Raw genomic sequence first — 17,898 nt, forward strand, 5'->3', positions numbered from 1 at the left:
TTCACTGCTCCTGTCACTGCTTCCCCCTTCGGGGAGGCTAGCTGGACCTGACCTCCCCTCCGTTCTCCCACTCTCCGATGGAGGTGTGGTCAGCCCAGACTCATCTTCTCCTCCTGCTGGAGGAGACGCTGGCCCTGACACATGGGACTCTTCCCCCCCACTCTGCTCTGGTGGGGAAGCTGGTCCTGATTTCCAGCTGCTGCTTTGGGAGTCCCCGCTGGCCCCTTGTTTCTGGTGTGTCTCCCCTGGGACCCCCCTTGCCCTGACCATCGGCGCCTCCTTCTGGGAATCTTCTGATTCGCTGGAGAAGCTCATGGAATCTCTCGGGTCACTGTCGTACTCCCCTACGCTGCCCTCAGATTCTTCCCCTTCGCTCTCCATTTCCTCTCTCCCCTGTACCTCTGCTCCTGAGCCCCTGACAGGTGTTAATGCACATTGACCTAGAAATCGCAAAGTGTGTGTAATGAAACCAAAATAACACAATACCGTCTTTCGCTTCCATATGCGTAGAAAGAAGACACATAAGCTTTGATTGGTATTATTTCAATTTGCATGGTGTTTTTTGGGTGTGCACCAGAATCACCCCCAACCAAAGCAAAAAAATTTTTTGGGTTCCATCTTCATAAAAAGAAGATGATAAAGCTCTGATTGGGTTATTTCAAATTGGTGTTTTTTTGGTTAGAATGCACATTCACCCAAAAATCGCAGTGACATGTTTTTTATCAGCCTAAATCAAGCTAGGTGTTTTGGTTCCACCTCAATAGAAAGAGGACAAATAAGCTTGGATTCACCCTGACCCTAACCCTAACCCTAACCCTAACCTTAACCCTAACCCTAGCAAAGCGATGTGTAATAAGCCTAAACAAAGCCAAACAGGTTGTTTTGTGTTCCAGCTACATAGAAAGAAGAATCTTGGATTTCACTTACTTCAAGTCGTGTTCTTTGGTGTTAATGCACATTGACTCAGAAATCGCAAAGTGTGTGTAATGAAACGAAAATAACGCAACACCGTTTTTCCGCTTCCATATGCGTAGAAAGAAGCCGAATAAGCTTTCATTGAATCATAGAATCATAGAGTTGGAAGAGACCACAAGGGCCATCGAGTCCAACCCCCTGCCAAGCAGGAAACACCATCAGAGCACTCCTGACATATGGTTGTCAAGCCTCTGCTTAAAGACCTCCAAAGTAGGAGACTCCACCACACTCCTTGGCAGCAAATTCCACTGTCGAACAGCTCTTACTGTCAGGAAGTTCTTCCTAATGTTTAGGTGGAATCTTCTTTCTTGAAGTTTGGATCCATTGCTCCGTGTCCGCTTCTCTGGAGCAGCAGAAAACAACCTTTCTCCCTCCTCTATGTGACATCCTTTTATATATTTGAACATGGCTATCATATCACCCCTTAACCTCCTCTTCTCCAGGCTAAACATGCCCAGCTCACTTAGCAGTTCCTCATAAGGCATCGTTTCCAGGACTTTGACCATTTTGGTTGTCCTCCTCTGGAAACGTTCCAGTTTGTGAGTGTCCTTCTTGAATTGTGGTGCCCAGAACTGGACACAGTACTCCAGGTGAGGTCTGACCAGAGCAGAATACAGTGGCACGATTACTTCGCTTGATCTAGATGCTATACTCTTATTGATGCAGCCCAGAATTGCATTGGCTTTTTAAGCTGCCGCGTCACACTGTTGGCTCATGTCAAGTTTGTTGTCAACTCGGAGGACAGATGAGATGACAATTTGTGCATTTAGTTGCTTCAATTTCCTGCCGAGAGCCTCGTAGTCTCTTTTGATCTTCTGGAAGCTATTGCTTGCAGTGTCATTGGTTCCCACATGAACCAAGAGGAAGGGGTATTTGTCAGTGGGTTTTATGATTCCTTGCAGTCGTTCAGTTACATCTTGGATCTTAGCCCCGGGGAGACAGCACAGTTCCCGTGACATCTTGTCAGGCCCACAGATCACTGCTTCTGTTCCCTCAGTAGGGAATCCCCTATCACCACTACACGCCTCCTCTTGGGTTTGGTCGGAGTTCTTCCGTGAGCTGTCCGTTCCAAGGTCGCCTGCACATTCCCTGAGGACTGACTTTGCTTCTCATCTTCATATACCTGATCGACTGTAATGAGGGAGAGATCCTCAAATGGAGTCTGCTCTTCGTCTTCCATGCTAGGGGAGAGTACCTCAAAGCGATTGTGTATTTCTAAACAATCAGAGCGAACCCTGGGCCTCCTTCTTCTTTGAGTCACATTTCTCCATATATCTGGCTCCTGTGTTGGTGAACTAGCCTCCTTCTCAGGGGAGTCCCCTGTCTCCTCCTTGGTGGAGACGGTGTGCTCTGTTGCTTCCAAGAAGAGCTCCAGCTCTCTAATTCTTTGGAGCGTAGCTACACGTTCCTCCAGTTGCTGGACTTTGTCTTTTAAGAGGGCAATCAACATGCAATTGCTGCAGGTAAAGCTGCCTGCAACCTTTGGCAAGATGGCAAACATTGTGCAGGAACTGCAGGCGACTGCAGCTGTTCCCTCCCCCTCCATCTTGAGAATGTGTCGTTGGGGGTGGCTACAGCGGTCCTCCATCATAAAAAGCGTGAAGACAGGACAAATAACAACTAATCAGCCACAAAGAAACACACACAAACAAGAAAACGCTTTTTGCTCCTTCAACTGCTGCCCTGCTAGCTCTGATAAGCTCCTCCCACAGCTAATCACCTGCCTCAACAGAAACCCTGCCCCCTCTGACCTTTGCACAGGGAGAACAGTTAATCAGCCACAAAGAAAGACACACACACAAGAAAACCCTTTTTGCTCCTTCTTCAACTGCTGCCCTGCTAGGTCTGATAAGCTCCTCCCACAGCTAATCACCTGCCTCAACAGAAATCCTGCCCCCTCTGACCTTTGCACAGGGAGAACAGCTAATCAGCCAAAAAGAAACACACACACACAAACACGAAAACCCTTTTTGCTCCTTCTTCAACTGCTGCCCTGCTAGCTCTGATAAGCTCCTCCCACAGCTAATCACCTGCCTCAACAGAAACCCTGCCCCCTCTGACCTTCGCAAAGCTAGAACAGCTAGTCAGCCACAAAGAAACACACATACACACACAAACACACACAAGAAAACCCTTTTTGCGCCTTCTTCAACTGCTGCCCTGCTAGCTCTGATAAGCTCCTCCCACAGCTAATCCCCTGCCTCAACAGAAACCCTGCCCCCTCTGACCTTTGCACAGGGAGAACAGCTAATCAGTCACAAAGAAACACACACACACACACACACACAAGAAAACCCTTTTTGCTCCTTCTTCAACTGCTGCCCTGCTAGCTCTGATAAGCTCCTCCCACAGCTAATCACCTGCCTCAACAGAAACCCTGGCCCCTCTGACCTTTGCACAGGGAGAACAGCTAATCAGCCACAAAGAAACACACATACACAAGTAAACCCTTTTTGCTCCTTCTTTAACTGCTGCCCTGCTAGCTCTGATAAGCTCCTCCCGCAGCTAATCACCTGCCTCAACAGAAACTCTGCCCCCTCTGATCTTTGCACTTGGAGAACAGCTAGTCAGCCACAAAGAAACACACACACACAAGAAAACGTTTTTTGCTCCTTCTTCAACTGCTGCCCTGCAAGCTCTGATAAGCTCCATCCACAGCTAATCACCTGCCTCAACAGAAACCCTGCCCCCTCTGACCTTTGCACAGGGAGAACAGCTAGTCAGCCACAAAGAAACACACACACACACAAGAAAACCCTTTTTGCTCCTTCGTCAACTGCTGCCCTGCTAGATCTGATAAGCTCCTCCCACAGCTAATCACCTGCCTCAACAGAAACCCTGCCCCCTCTGACCTTTGCACAGGGAGAACAGCTAATCAGCCACAAAGAAACACACAGACACAAGAAAACCCTTTTTGCTCTTTCTTCAACTGCTGCACTGCTAGCTCTAATAAGCTCCTCCCAGAGCTAATCACCTGCCTCAACAGAAAACCCTGCCCCCTCTGACCTTTGCACTGGGAGAACAGCCACAAAGAAACACACACACACACACACACACACACACACACACACAAGAAAACCCTTTTTGCTCCTTCTTCAACTGCTTCCCTGCTAGGTCTGATAAGCTCCTCCCACAGCTAATCACCTGCCTCAACAGAAACCCTGCCCCCTCTGACCTTTGCACTGGGAGAACAGCCACAAAGAAACACACACACACACACGAAAACCCTTTTTGCTCCTTCGTCAACTGCTGCCCTGCTAGATCTGATAAGCTCACCCCACAGCTAATCACCTGCCTCAACAGAAACCCTGCCCCCTCTGACCTTCGCACAGGGAGAACAGCTAATCAGCCACAAAGAAACACACACACACACACACACACACACACACAAGAAAACCCTTTTTGCTCCTTTTTCAACTACTGCCCTGCTAGCTCTGATAAGCTACTCTCCCACAGCTAAATCACCTGCCTCAACAGAAACCCTGCCCCCTCTGACCTTTGCACAGGGAAAACAGCTAGTCAGCCACAAAGAAACACACAGACACAAGAAAACCCCTTTTGCTCCTTCTTCAACTGCTGCACTGCTAGCTCTGATAAGCTCCTCCCAGAGCTAATCACCTGCCTCAACATAAACACTGCCCCCTCTGACCTTTGCACAGGGAGAACAGCTAGTCAGCCACAAAGAAACACACACACACAAGAAAACCCTTTTTGCTCCTTCTTCAACTGCTTCCCTGCTACGTCTGATAAGCTCCTCCCACAGCTAATCACCTGCCTCAACAGAAACCCTGCCCCCTCTGACCTTTGCACAGGGAGAACAGCTAATCAGCCACAAAGAAGCACACACACACAAGAAAAACCTTTTTGCTCCTTTTTCAACTACTGCACTGTTAGCTCTGATAAGCTCCTCCCACAGCTAATCACCTGCCTCAACAGAAACCCTGCCCCCTCTGACCTTTGCACAGGGAGAACAGCCACAAAGAAACACACACACACACACACACACACACACACACACAAGAAAACCCTTTTTGCTCCTTCTTCAACTGCTGCCCTGCTAGCTCTGATAAGCTCCTCCCACAGCTAAATCACCTGCGTCAACAAAAACCCTGCCCCCTCTGACCTTTGCACAGGGAGAACAGCTAGTCAACCACAAAGGAACACACACACACAAGAAAAACGTTTTTGCAAATTATTTCAAATTGGTGTTTTTGTTGCACATTCACTCAAAAATCGGAGAGTGACATTTTTGTTATCACCCCAAATCAAAGGTGTTTTGTTTCCATCGCAATAGAAGGAGGACAAATAAGCTTGGATTGTTCTTTCGGTGGTAATTCACTTTTACTCTAACCCTACCCCTACCCCTAACTCTAACCCTAACCCCAACGCTGACCCTAACTGTAACCCTAAACCTAACCCTGACCCTAACCCTAACCCTAACCCTAACCCTGACCCTGACCCTAACCCTAACCCTAACCCTAACCCTAACCCTAACCCTAACCCTAACCCTAACTATAACCATAACCCGAACCCGAACCCGAACCTTTGATTGGTCTTATTTCAATTCGCATCGTGTTTTTTTGGTGTTTTTTCGGAATCACCCCCGACCAAAGCAAAAAGGTCCTCTGCCATCTACATAAAAAGAAGATGACAAAGCTCTGATTGGGCTTATTTCAAATTGGGTTTTTGGGGGTTAGAATGCACAATCACCCAAAAATCGCAGTGACATGATTTTTATCAGCCCAAATCAAGCATACGTGGTTTGGTTCCATCTCAATAGGCAGAGGACGAATAAGCTTGGATTGTTCTTTCTTTGGTCATTCACCCCGACCCTAACCCTAACCCTAACCCTAACCCTAACCCTAACCCTAACGCTAACCCCAACCCCAACCCCAACCCCAACCCCAACCCTACCCCTAACCCTAACCCCAACCCTAACTGTAACCCTAACCCTAACACAAGCAAAGTGTAGTGTAATAAGCCTAAACAAAGGCAAAGAGGTTGTTTTGTGTTCCTGCTACATAGAAAGAAGACTCTTGGATATCGCAACCAAAATGGTCAAAGGCCTGGAAACGATGCCTTATGAGGAACGGCTAAGGGAGCTGGGCATGTTTATCCTGGAGAAGAGGAGGTTAAGGGGTGATATGATAGCCATGTTCAAATATATAAAAGGATGTCACATAGAGGAGGGAGAAAGGTTGTTTTCTGCTGCTCCAGAGAAGCGGACACGGAGCAATGGATCCAAACTACAAGAAAGAAGATTCTACCTAAACATTAGGAAGAACTTCCTGACAGTAAGAGCTGTTCGACAGTGGAATTTGCTGCCAAGGAGTGTGGTGGAGTCTCCTTCTTTGGAGGTCTTTAAGCAGAGGCTTGACAACCATATGTCAGGAGTGCTCTGATGGTGTTTCCTGCTTGGCAGGGGGTTGGACTCGATGGCAGGGGGTTGGACTTGTGGTCTCTTCCAACTCTATGATTCTATGATTCTATGATTCTATGATCGCTTATTTCAAGTCGTGTTCTTTGGTGTTCATGCACATTGACCCAGAAATCGCAAAGTGTGTGTAATGAAACGAAAATAACACAAGACCGTCTTTTCGCTTCCATATGCGTAGAAAGAAGCCGAATAATCTTTGATTGGTCTTATTTCAATTCACATGGTGTTTTTTGGGAATCACCCCCAACCAAAGCAAAAAGGTGTTTTGGGTTCCATCTACATAAAAAGAAGATGATAAAGCTCTGATTGGGCTTATTTCAAATTGGTGTTTTTGGGTCTAGAATGCACATTCATTCAAAAATCACAGAGTGACATTTTCGTTATCAGCCCAAATCAAGGATAGGTGTTTTGGTTCCATCTCAATAGAAAGAGGACGAATAAACTTGGATTTTTCTTTCGATGGTCATTCACCCTGACCCTAACCCTAATCCTAGCAAAGCGAAGTGTAATAAGCCTAAACAAAGCCAAACAGGTTGTTTTGTGTTCCAGCTAAATAGAAAGAAGAATCTTGGATTTCGCTTATTTCAAGTCGTGTTCTTTGGTGTTAATGCACATTGACCCAGAAATCGCAAAGTGTGTGTAATGAGACCAACATAACACAACACCGTCTTTTCGCTTCCATATGCGTAGAAAGAAGCCGAATAAGCTTTGATTGGTCTTATTTCAATTCGCATGGTGTTTTTTGGGTGTGCACCGGAATCACCCCCAACCAAAGCAAAAAGGTGTTTTGGGTGCTGTCAGGGGTACAGGGACAGAGGCACAGGGAAGGCAGGAAATGGAGAGCGATGGAGAGGAATCCCAGGAGAGCGAGGAAGAGGATAGCAATGACGCAGGGGATTCCATGAGTCTCTCCAGCGAATCAGAGAACAGGTTGGCGTTGGTCTTTTGTGAGCTGAGACCTGAGGCAGCCCTGACAGTAAGTCCCCTCCCAAAAGTACTCAAAATTTTTTTTTTTTGCGAAGCTCACGAAGTTTGGCGGCCATGAGTATGGAGGAGCAGATAGTTGATCTACGCAACGCAGTCTCCCAGCTTACCACTGCGGTAGTGGTCTCCCAGAAGAAGGGGGAAGAGGCGGAAAAGCGATGCCAGGATCTGCAAGCCAGGTGGGATCATGCATGCCAAGTGGGATTCCCGGGGTCCAGATCTGCAGGCGTAGGACTGGGCAGAAGGGGAGGCAACTTGGTAGCCCACTTTGATGGGAACCTGAAGCAGTACCCCAGTTTTCGAGCAGATGTCGAATATGCGTTGCATTTGCTTCGCGGCGACTTTAAAGATGAGGAGGAGAAGGTGGGGTTCATTGTGTCCCACTTGCATGGGGAAGCGAGGGCTTGGCTGCGCAATCTGTGGCGCGAAGATTGTCCTGCTCGAAGGGACTCAGATGAATTTATCAAAGCCATGGACGCTTGCTTCCAATCTACCATGGATGTGGATATAGCACGCAAGGAGCTGCATGGTTTAAGGCAAGGCAAGGCTACAGTACGTCAGTATCATGCTAGGTTTTTTGCCTTGCTGAATGTACTGAAATGGGAGAAAGATTCCCTGGCAGTAAGAGACTTGTTTTGGGAGGGGTTGTCTGGCCCTGTAAAAGATGAATTGGCAAGGGGGGTCAGACCTCAAACCCTAGCAGAACTTGTGCAGCGGGCGCTCGCCATTGGAGTGCGCCACGAAGAACGCCCTTGGCGCAATGAGGAGGGTCGCCAGCTTCACACACCCTCTAGAGCGCCTCCTTTCCTTCCCTGGGATCTAGGACGTACGTGTGAAGGGAACCTGAGCTTACAGGGTTAAACAGCTCAGAGTGTACGCCCTGCCTACTGTTGGGAGGGGGGAGACTCTGCGTCATTTCCAAGTCTCTCAAGTCTTTGTTCTGACTCTCTACTTTCGCTTTTGAGGAGAGTGGACGTGTTTTCACGATGCTGTTCGACAATGGATAGTTTGCTGTAAATAAAACTGCTTTTAGCTGCTAAGATCCTGAGTGGACTTTATTTGAGCACACTGAAGCAGGCACTGGAGTTTTTGGGGCTTTCTCTTGCCACTGCTGATCTCTGCATTTTGCTCAGAACATCGGAATGTGGCCTTTGAAGTCCGAAGCCTGGCCAGGAGTTGCACAGCCGAAGCGGGCTGGACGCCAAGATTTATCTGATTTATCTGAGCAATAAATCAATCACCTTTTAACAGGTTATGGACGTCAGTTACTGCAATTAGAGAAAGCTTTGAAGTGCTGTGTGTTGAGAAGCTGCTGTTTTTGCTGCCGGAGGAAAAAGTCCTGCGTTAAGGCTCTGCCTGGGAGAACGCAGGGAGGCTGACTGCAAGCTGTGTGCTGCAAAGGGACGCCAGAAGCCTATCCTCGGAGCCGGTTGGTACATGTGAGTACTCCAAAGCCCCAAGGGGGGACCGGGGGAGGAGATGGCAGAACTCCAGGAGAGTTTCAACGTCCCCTTTGAAAGATTAAATCAGCAAAATTGGGAGGACTGGTCAAGAAGAGCACGGGCGTGGCTCACAGGGAAAGGCCTGTGGAGCTGTGTTCAACGTGAACCTACCCCAGCAGCTGCTGGTGCTGATGAAGCAGCCAGAGTACAGGCAGCTACAGCACAGAGAAGGGACCAGAGGACTTATGGGCTTTTAATCCTTGCCCTGGACTCATCCCAGCTCCGTCATGTTGATGGTTTGACCACTGCGAAAGCCGTCTGGGACGCTTTGGAGCGTGTCCACCAGAGAACGACGGCTGGGGCCAAAATCCATACTACTAGGAGCCTTTTTGAGTTGAAGCTTCAGCCGGGGGGGGGGGTCAATGCAGGAGCATATAACCCAAATGCTGGCAGCGTTCAACAGGCTCCGGCAGTTACAGGTCCCTCTCTCTGAGGAGCTCAAAGTGTACATTCCTTTGAGCTCATTGGACAGGAGCTATGAGACGTTGTGTCTGACCTTGGAAGCGATGCCGGCTGACCAATTAAATCTGGATTACGTCGCGGGCCGTCTCTGCGATGAAGAATCACGCAGACAGAGAGCTGGGGGAAAAGCTCCAGGCCCAGGCTGTGCTCCCAGGAGTGGGGGTGCTGGGAACGCAGAAATGGCTGAAGAGGGAGCTGTGAGAGCTGTTGCTACGCGTCGCTGTTATCGCTGTGGCTCCCCCTCCCATCTGGTGAGAGAATGTCCAGTGGAGGCACAGGAACAGCCGAAGGCCGTCTCCCGTAGCAACCAGATATTTTTTTTTTATATAATAATTTTTATTACATTTTTTTACCACAGAAAAAAGAAAGAACATAGAAAATAGAAAGAAAAAAGAACAGAAAATTCAAACCATTTCAACAACTTATTTCAAATTTCTATCGGACTTCCCCACATCTCCCGCCCAGTGCGTTCTTAACAATAAAAATTATCAGCAAGTTATACCCTTGTTTCTTGTGTTTCTTTGTACTTTCAATTGCAATTTTAAGTTTAAATCCCTTATTTTCCATTTACTCTAAAAATATAGCATATTGTCGTTTTTACCCATTTAAACTTTGATTCTTTCATGAATATTATCCAATTTCTTATATAATCCACTCTCATTGCTGGGGCTAACCTTCCAAATCATACGGCATCTCACAGTTCATATAACTTATAATACTTTTGCAAATAGTCCTTAAATTTTTTCCAGTCCTCTTCCATTGCTTCTTCTCCCAAATCTCGGATCCTGGCAGTCATCTCAGCTAGTTCCATGTAGTTCATCAATTGCGTCTGCCAATCCTCCAGTGTGGGCAAATCTTGAGTCTTCCAATATTTGGCGATAAGGATCCTTGCTGCTGTGGTGGCATACATGAAAAAAGTTCTGTCCTTCTTTAACACCTTCTGGCCGACAATGCCCAGGAGGAATGCCTCTGGTTTCTTAGGAAAGGTGTATTTAAACACCTTTTTTAACTCGTTGTAAATCATTTCCCAGAAGGCCTTCACTCTTGGGCAAGTCCACCAGAGATGAAAGAATGTCCCTTCAGCCTCCTTACATTTCCAACATTTATTATCGGACAAATGGTAAATCTTAGCAAGCTTGACTGGGGTCATGTACCACCTGTATACCATTTTCATAATGTTTTCTTTCAAGGCATTACATGCCGTAAACTTCATACCGGTGGTCCATAACCTTTCCCAGTCCTCAGACATGATGTTGTAACCAATGTCCTGAGCCCATTTTATCATGGCTGATTTAACTGTCTCATCCTGAGTGTTCCATTTAAGTAGCAAGTTATACATTCTCGATAATAGCTTGGTCTTTGGTTCTAACAATTCTGTCTCAAGTTTCGATTTTTCCACCTGGAATCCTGTTTTTTTGTCTAGCTTAAAAACCTCATTAATTTGGGCATAATGAAGCCAGTCTTGCACTTTACCCTTTAATTTTTCAAAGCTCTGCAACCTCCAGTTGTCTCCAATGTTTTCTATTATTTCCCAATATTTCGGCCAACCGGCCTCCATATTAGGTTTTTTCCGAGCCTTGGCCTCTATTGGTGATACCCACCTCGGAGTTTTGCTTTCTAACAAGTCTTTGTATTTTTTCCAGACCATAAATATTGCTTTTCTGACAATATGGTTTTTAAACATTCCATATGTTTTTGCCTTGTCATACCACAAATACGCATGCCAACCTAGCGAATTATTGAAGCCTTCCAGATCTAGGACATCAGTGTTTTCTAACAAAATCCAATCTTTCAACCAGCAGAAGGCCGCAGCCTCATAATATAACCTTAAGTCTGGCAGGGCAAACCCCCCTCTCTCCTTTGCATCAGTTAATATTTTAAACTTTATTCGGGGCTTTTTGCCCTGCCAAACAAATTTAGAAATATCCCTCTGCCACTTTCCAAAACATTCCACTCTGTCCACAATCTGCAAGGCTTGAAACAAAAACAACATTTTTGGCAAAACGTTCATTTTTATAGCTGCAATTCGGCCTAACAAGGATAATTTCAGTCTTGACCAAATTTCTAGATCTTTTTTAACTTCTGACCAACATTTCTCATAATTATCTTTGAATAAATTCAAGTTCTTGGAAGAGAGATTGACCCCCAGGTATTTCACTTTTTTAACAATATTTAGTTCTGTTTCCTTCTGAAACCCCTCTGTTTCAATAGTTGTCAAATTTTTCCCTAACACCTTAGTTTTTTGTTTGTTCAACTTAAAGCCCGCCACCCGACCAAATTTCTGGATCAATTCCAAAACTCTTTTTGTACTAGATTCTGGCTCCTGTAATGTTAAAACCAAGTCATCTGCAAATGCTTTCAGTTTATATTGTTTCACTCCGACCCGTATTCCTTGTACCTGCCGATCCTTCCTTATCATATTCAGCAAAACCTCCAGGACTGAAATAAACAATAAAGGGGAAAGGGGGCACCCCTGACGTGTTCCTTTTTCAATCTGAAGTTCTTCTGTCACCACATTGTTCACTATCAACTTAGCTTTTTGTTCAGAATAGATTGCTTCTATTCCGTTCTCAAACCCCCTTCCCACTCCCATCCCTTCCAAGTTTTTCTTCATAAATTTCCAAGAAATATTGTCAAAGGCCTTCTCCGCATCAATAAAAATTAACACTGCTTTAGTGTTAATATTTGTTTGTAAAAGTTCCAGAATATCGATAATATTCCTAGTGTTATCAAACAAATGTCTACCTGGGAGAAAACCTGCTTGGTCCTTATGAATTACTTCATTTAATACTTTTTTAAATCTGTTTGCCAAAATATCTGCAAATATTTTGTAATCCACGTTTAGGAGTGAGATGGGACGGTAGTTCTTAAGTTGAGTCTTTTCAGTTTCCACTTTGGGTATCAGTGTGATGAATGCTTCTTTCCACGTTTCTGGTGCCCTCCCTCCCCCCATAATCTGGTTACAAACCTCCAGTAATGGTTGTATCAAGTAGTCCTTTAACATCCTGTAGTACTTGGAGGTAAGTCCATCAGGGCCTGGAGATTTGCCTAGCTGCATATTCTGGATGGCAACCTCAATTTCCTGTTGTGTTATTTTACAATTCAAGATTGATCTCTTCTCTTGGGATAGTTCTGGTAGGCCATTGTCTTTCAAGAATTGTTCTATCTCAGTCAGTTCCTCGGGCCCTTGGGTGTACAGTTTTTTAAAATATTTCTGGAAGCACTTTCTAATTTCTCCCGGTTTCTGAATGCTTTTTCCTTCAACTTCTAAGTTGGTAACATAATTTAGTTTTTGTCTCTTTTTCAACTGCCAAGCTAGCAGTTTCCCACATTTATTCGCAGATTCAAAAGATCTTTGTTTCATTTGTTTGATTTTCCATTCCACTTCTTGGTTGATCAATTTCATATATTGTGACTGATGGAATTTAATTTCTCTTAGAGTCTCTTTTGATTTTGGATTCAATCTTAATTTTTTCTCTCCATCTCTTATCTTCTCTAATATCTTGTCCTTTTTCCCATTCCAGAATTTTTTCTTGATCGTGTTTTGTTGTATCAGAAACCCTCTCATAACGGCTTTACTTGCGTCCCAGATTATTCTTTTTTCCACCGAGGTGTTGAGGTTAATTTCAAAGTAGTCCTTTAAAGCTTTTTGGGCCTTCTTTACAATCTCTTGATCTCTTAGCAGGTTGTCATTCATTTTCCATCTGAAGGAGTCGGCAGTAGTAAATCTCATTTCCATTTTCAGAGCGTTGTGGTCGGAGCAGGTCTTTGGGCAGATTTCTACTCTTGTGGTCTTAGGTGCCAGCCCTCTAGTTGTCCAAATTTGGTCGATTCTTGTCCATGACAGGTGAGCCTCAGAGAAGAAAGTTCCTTCTTTACCTAGGGGGTTTCTCGTCCTCCATAGGTCAATCAAATCCATATTGTCAGTTAGTTCGAAAAAAGTTTTTGGTAGTCTTCCATCTTTAGTCAGGTTCTGGTTCTGTGACTTGTCCATATAGGTAGAGACCACCCCATTCATGTCTCCCATCATGATGATGTTAGAATAGTCCAGATAGTCCAGTAGTGTCTCATGAAGCTTCTTGTAGAATTCTGATTTCCCCTCATTTGGTGCGTAGATTCCTAAGATCAAAACTTTTTCTCCTTGGATTTGTATTTCAATTGCCAGGATTCTTCCTTGTTCATCTTTAAACAGAAATTTTGGTGATAAATTCTCTTTTGCATAGATCACCACTCCTCTCTTTTTAACTCTGTCTGATGAGATAAATTCTTGGCCTAATCTTTTGTTTATTAACACTTTCCTGTGAAGCCTAGTCACATGAGTTTCTTGCAGACAGATTATATCCAAATGTTCCTTCTTCAAAATATGAAAAATCCTTTTGCGTTTTTCCGGGGAATTTGCGCCATTAATATTCCAACTATACAGCTGCAGAGACATCCTGTAACAATCTGTTGTTGCTCTTTATGGGGCGTCTTCTTTCTTGTCCAAATCCGAGGGTGCTGGCTCTTTTCCAGACTCAGGTGGAGGCCAAGGAGCAGCTACTCCCTTCTGCAGGTCTTCTCCGTGGTCGTGTAGAAACTTCTGGCTGTCCTCTTTCGTCCTGATTTTAATCTTCTTTCCTGTGTAGTTGAATGATAGGCCTTGTGGAAACTCCCACCTGTAAGGTATTCCGTTGCTTCTCAGAAGTCCAGCTAGATCAGTATAGTTAGATCTAAGATCTAGTAGTTGTTTAGGAATATCCTTGTAGATTTGTGCTCTTCTGTCCTGGATCTCAAGTGCTTTATTAAAATGTAGGTCAAGTAGTTTGTCTCTCTCCTGCTTGGTCCTTAAGATGATCAAGCAATCTCTAGGCCTGTCTTTCTTGACAACTCTTCCCAATCTGAATGCAGTTGTTATTTTAAAGTCTGTATCTTCCTCTATACCCCAGAATTTAGAGAATTCTGCTGTCAAAAAGCCGGTCAAATCCTCTTTCTCAATCTCTGGGATAGAGCGTAATCTTAAATTGTTTTCCCTATTTCTCAGTTCCACCATAGACAGGTAGGCCTGCTGGTCGGTGATGTGTTTGTGTAGCGGCCTTACCTCTCCTTTCAATTCGTCCACTTTCTGAATTGCTTGACTTGCTTTTTCGTTTGCAGCCTCGGTCAATTTCCGGTTCTCAGATGTTGCGTCTTTTAAATTCCCAATTTCTTGTGAATGCTTAGCCACTTGTTCAGATAGTTTAGTAATTGAGGATGTGGCTAAGTCGATTTTTGCTGTTTGGTCATCAACCTTCTTATTCAAAATTGCAAATTGTTGTAGCATTTCATCTAGAAGGGTGCCAGATCCCCCTGCTGCCATATCCTCAGTCGTTGGCTGGTCAGCTGCCTTAGATGGGGCTGTTGTTGGAGGTGCAGCTCCCTGTAGAACAGCAGGGACCGAAGATCTGCGAGACTGGGAAATCAAAGTTGTTTGTACAAATTGGCCTTTCCCTGCTTTCGACGCAGCTCTTGTTTTTGGAGGGCCGCTCATTCCCCACCTGTCTTTGGATTCAAGGTCAAACTGTCAAATGTTCCATGGGAAAGACAGGCCTCAAAGTAAATAACCAAACCACAGAGAGTCAAAACAAAGTTAGTTCTCAGGAATTTGTAAGTCCCAAAATCCACTAGAGGGAGTATTGTTGCAGTTCAGGAAAGAAGGAGTAAAGTTTTAGCCGCCATTAAAGTTCCTGCAGCTGAATAAGTTAACAATAGTCTTTAAAAAACCTTTTTCCCTAGCAGAGCCCTTTCAATGTTACCACAATATTGTATCCAAAAGTGCAAGATACAGTTGTTTAATTGTATCTTTCCAATGGTGCCTTTATGTGTCCATTTCAACTTTATAAAAGTATCCGCAAAGCGACCCTTTTCCCCCTGCCAGCCCGGGACTGGGTTTTTTTTTTTCTTAAAGTTTTTAGAATCCACAAAAGGAGAGGATCTCCAAGTTAAATCAAAAAGAAAAAAGATAGCTTGCCTTTCCCTTCAGTTGCTAACTCCACCAGACGCATGAAACATCCTGTTTTAAAGTCTCTTTCTATTGCTTCCAGCTTGTCTGATCCTTTGCCTTTGATCATAAGCGCTACCGGGAGACGGACTTCCTTTTTCTCGTCTCCCGCTTTCAGCCAAATTTCTAATTTACAGTTCCGAATTAATACTCTTCTTACTCACGAGTAGATGATTTAGGATCCAATGCTTAAGGAAGAAAGGTCGGCGCTCATCGGCAACAGCCGCGCGGCTTCGCTCCCGCAGAAAGAGCGATGTACTCTCAGCACCGCTTCCCCTCCGCGCTTCCGGAGCCCCTTACGGGGTCCCTTCTTCGTTTTGGGGGTCGCTCCAGGTGCCCGCCGAGTCCCACGGCCACGAGCTCACTCTGCTCGTGGTTTATCTTGATGGATCGTCGCTGTGCCGTAGCGAACGATCCTTTCCTGCGGAGCCCCTCTTCAGAGACTGAAGAGGACCGCCATTGCTCGTTTCGCGCCGCCTCCGGAAGTCCCGTAGCAACCAGATAAAGGGCTCTTCTTCAAAGCGTGGGAAAGGCAAGCCGAAGGCAGCTGGCAGAGACACTGAACATAAACATTTGGCAGCCTCTATGGCTACAGTCAAGAGTTGTCAACAGGATGCTGTGCTGACTTTTGTCATAGACAGTGGAGCTTCCCATCATCTCATGCCATCTGCAGGAGTCCTGGAGAACTGCACCTCTGTACCTTCTGGGAAGACTGTCTGTTTAGCAGATGGGACTCGACACCCACTCACGCAGACTGGCTCACTGTTTTGTTCTTTCTTACAGGATTCAATCCAGGCTTTTGTTGTTCCAGGACTGTCTTGCGCGTTGCTGTCTGTCAGCACACTTCTTGCTGAGAACTACAGAGTGTGTTTTGAAGACAATAAGTGCTCTATTTCTAAGAATGGACAGCACCTAGTTAGTGTTGAATGTAAAGACAGGTTGTTTGTATTGAATGCTTCTTTTGCAGGTCCAGGTGACACGGAGGAGGCTCAAGCACAGTGTGCCAACGTTCCAGTTCATGATGCGTGTGCTCACCTCTGGCACAGACGCATGGCACACGTGTCCTGGGGGTCAGTGAAAAAAATCCCAGAGTGTACGCAAGGGTGCAAAATGAAATCATGTGCTAAGTTTCTAGATTGCAGAGCGTGCAAGTCCGCAAAGGTGAAAACGTGCACATACCCAAGGTCTGAGAGGGTGACCACTAGGGCTTTTCAGTTAATTCATGCAGATTTGTGTGGTCCGATGTCTGTGAGCAGTATGGGAGGAGCCAAATTTGCGCTGGTTCTGATTGATGACCATACGCGCAACTCCTGGACCTTCACGATCCGACACAAAAGTGAAGCTGCACCGCTAATCAAAGACTGGATTGCGGCTGTGGAACTGCAGTTTTCCACACGGGTGCAAAACTTTCAGAGCGATCGCGGTGGGGAGTTCACCGGGTCTGCACTGCAAAGTTTCTTCCGCAAAAAGGGGATTCAACACAGATTGTCCTCTCCGTACAGTCCCCAACAGAATGGGATTGCGGAGAGACGGAACAGGACTCTAGGGGAGATGTCCGCAGCTCTTTTGTTTGATGCCGGGCTCCCACAGCGCTTTTGGGGGGAGGCTTGGCGAACAGCCAACTTTATTCTGAACAGGTCATTCAATTCAGTGGTAGGTGACACCCCGTACTTTTTGCTGCATGGAAAGAAACCGAAAGTACACTACTTCCGCGTATTCGGATGTGAAGCGTGGGTCTTCATACCAAAGGCCAAACGCAAGAAAGGTGAACCCAAGTCCCAAAAGATGATTTTTTGTGGGTATGAGCCAGGGACCAAGGGGTGGAGGTTTGTGTATCCGTCAGGGAATCAGTCCAGGATTCTGCTCAGCAACAGTGCTGAATTCTGTGAGCAGAGTGGCTGGGCAAGGATACATGGGAACCCTGACATCCTGTCAGAGAGTCTGCTTGACTCTGCTGATGAAGAAGAGGAAGAGGTTGAACCTGCTACTGTGGCTCAGAGTCCAGACCCAGTGCAGGCAGAGGGGAGAACTTCTCCCAAGGCTGTGAAGATTGAGCAACGCAGTGCTCCATCTTCCCCCACAGGTTCGGCTGAGAAGTCCAGAAGGCGCAGTAAGTCAGAGGGGGAGCTCTCTGATGCCAAGGACGTTCTGGCTGGCCCTAGTGGGTCAGAGGGGGTTCCTGAAGTAGTGCTGCGTCGATCAGCTCGGACGACCAAGGGGAAACCTCCTGATAGGTTTGCCGTCACTAGTGTGTGGGTCGGAATGGCACAGTGTGAACCCGAGAGTTTTGAGGATGTTCAGAAACTGCCTCAGGAAGAAGCCAGAAAATGGCATGAGGCGATGCAGAAGGAAATGAACTCAATGGAGTCTTTAGGTGTGTTCTCCCTCACGAAGTTGCCGGTGGGCAAAAAGGCCGTGGGTAGCCGCTGGGTTTACCGACTTAAGCCCACAGCGACAGGAGAACCGCAGTATAAGGCCAGATTAGTGGCGAGAGGATTCACGCAGCGCAGGGGGTTGCATTA

Source organism: Podarcis bocagei (assembly GCF_964188305.1).
Source record: "Podarcis bocagei genome assembly, chromosome: W".
In the NCBI taxonomy this organism is placed as follows: Eukaryota; Metazoa; Chordata; class Lepidosauria; order Squamata; family Lacertidae; genus Podarcis; species Podarcis bocagei.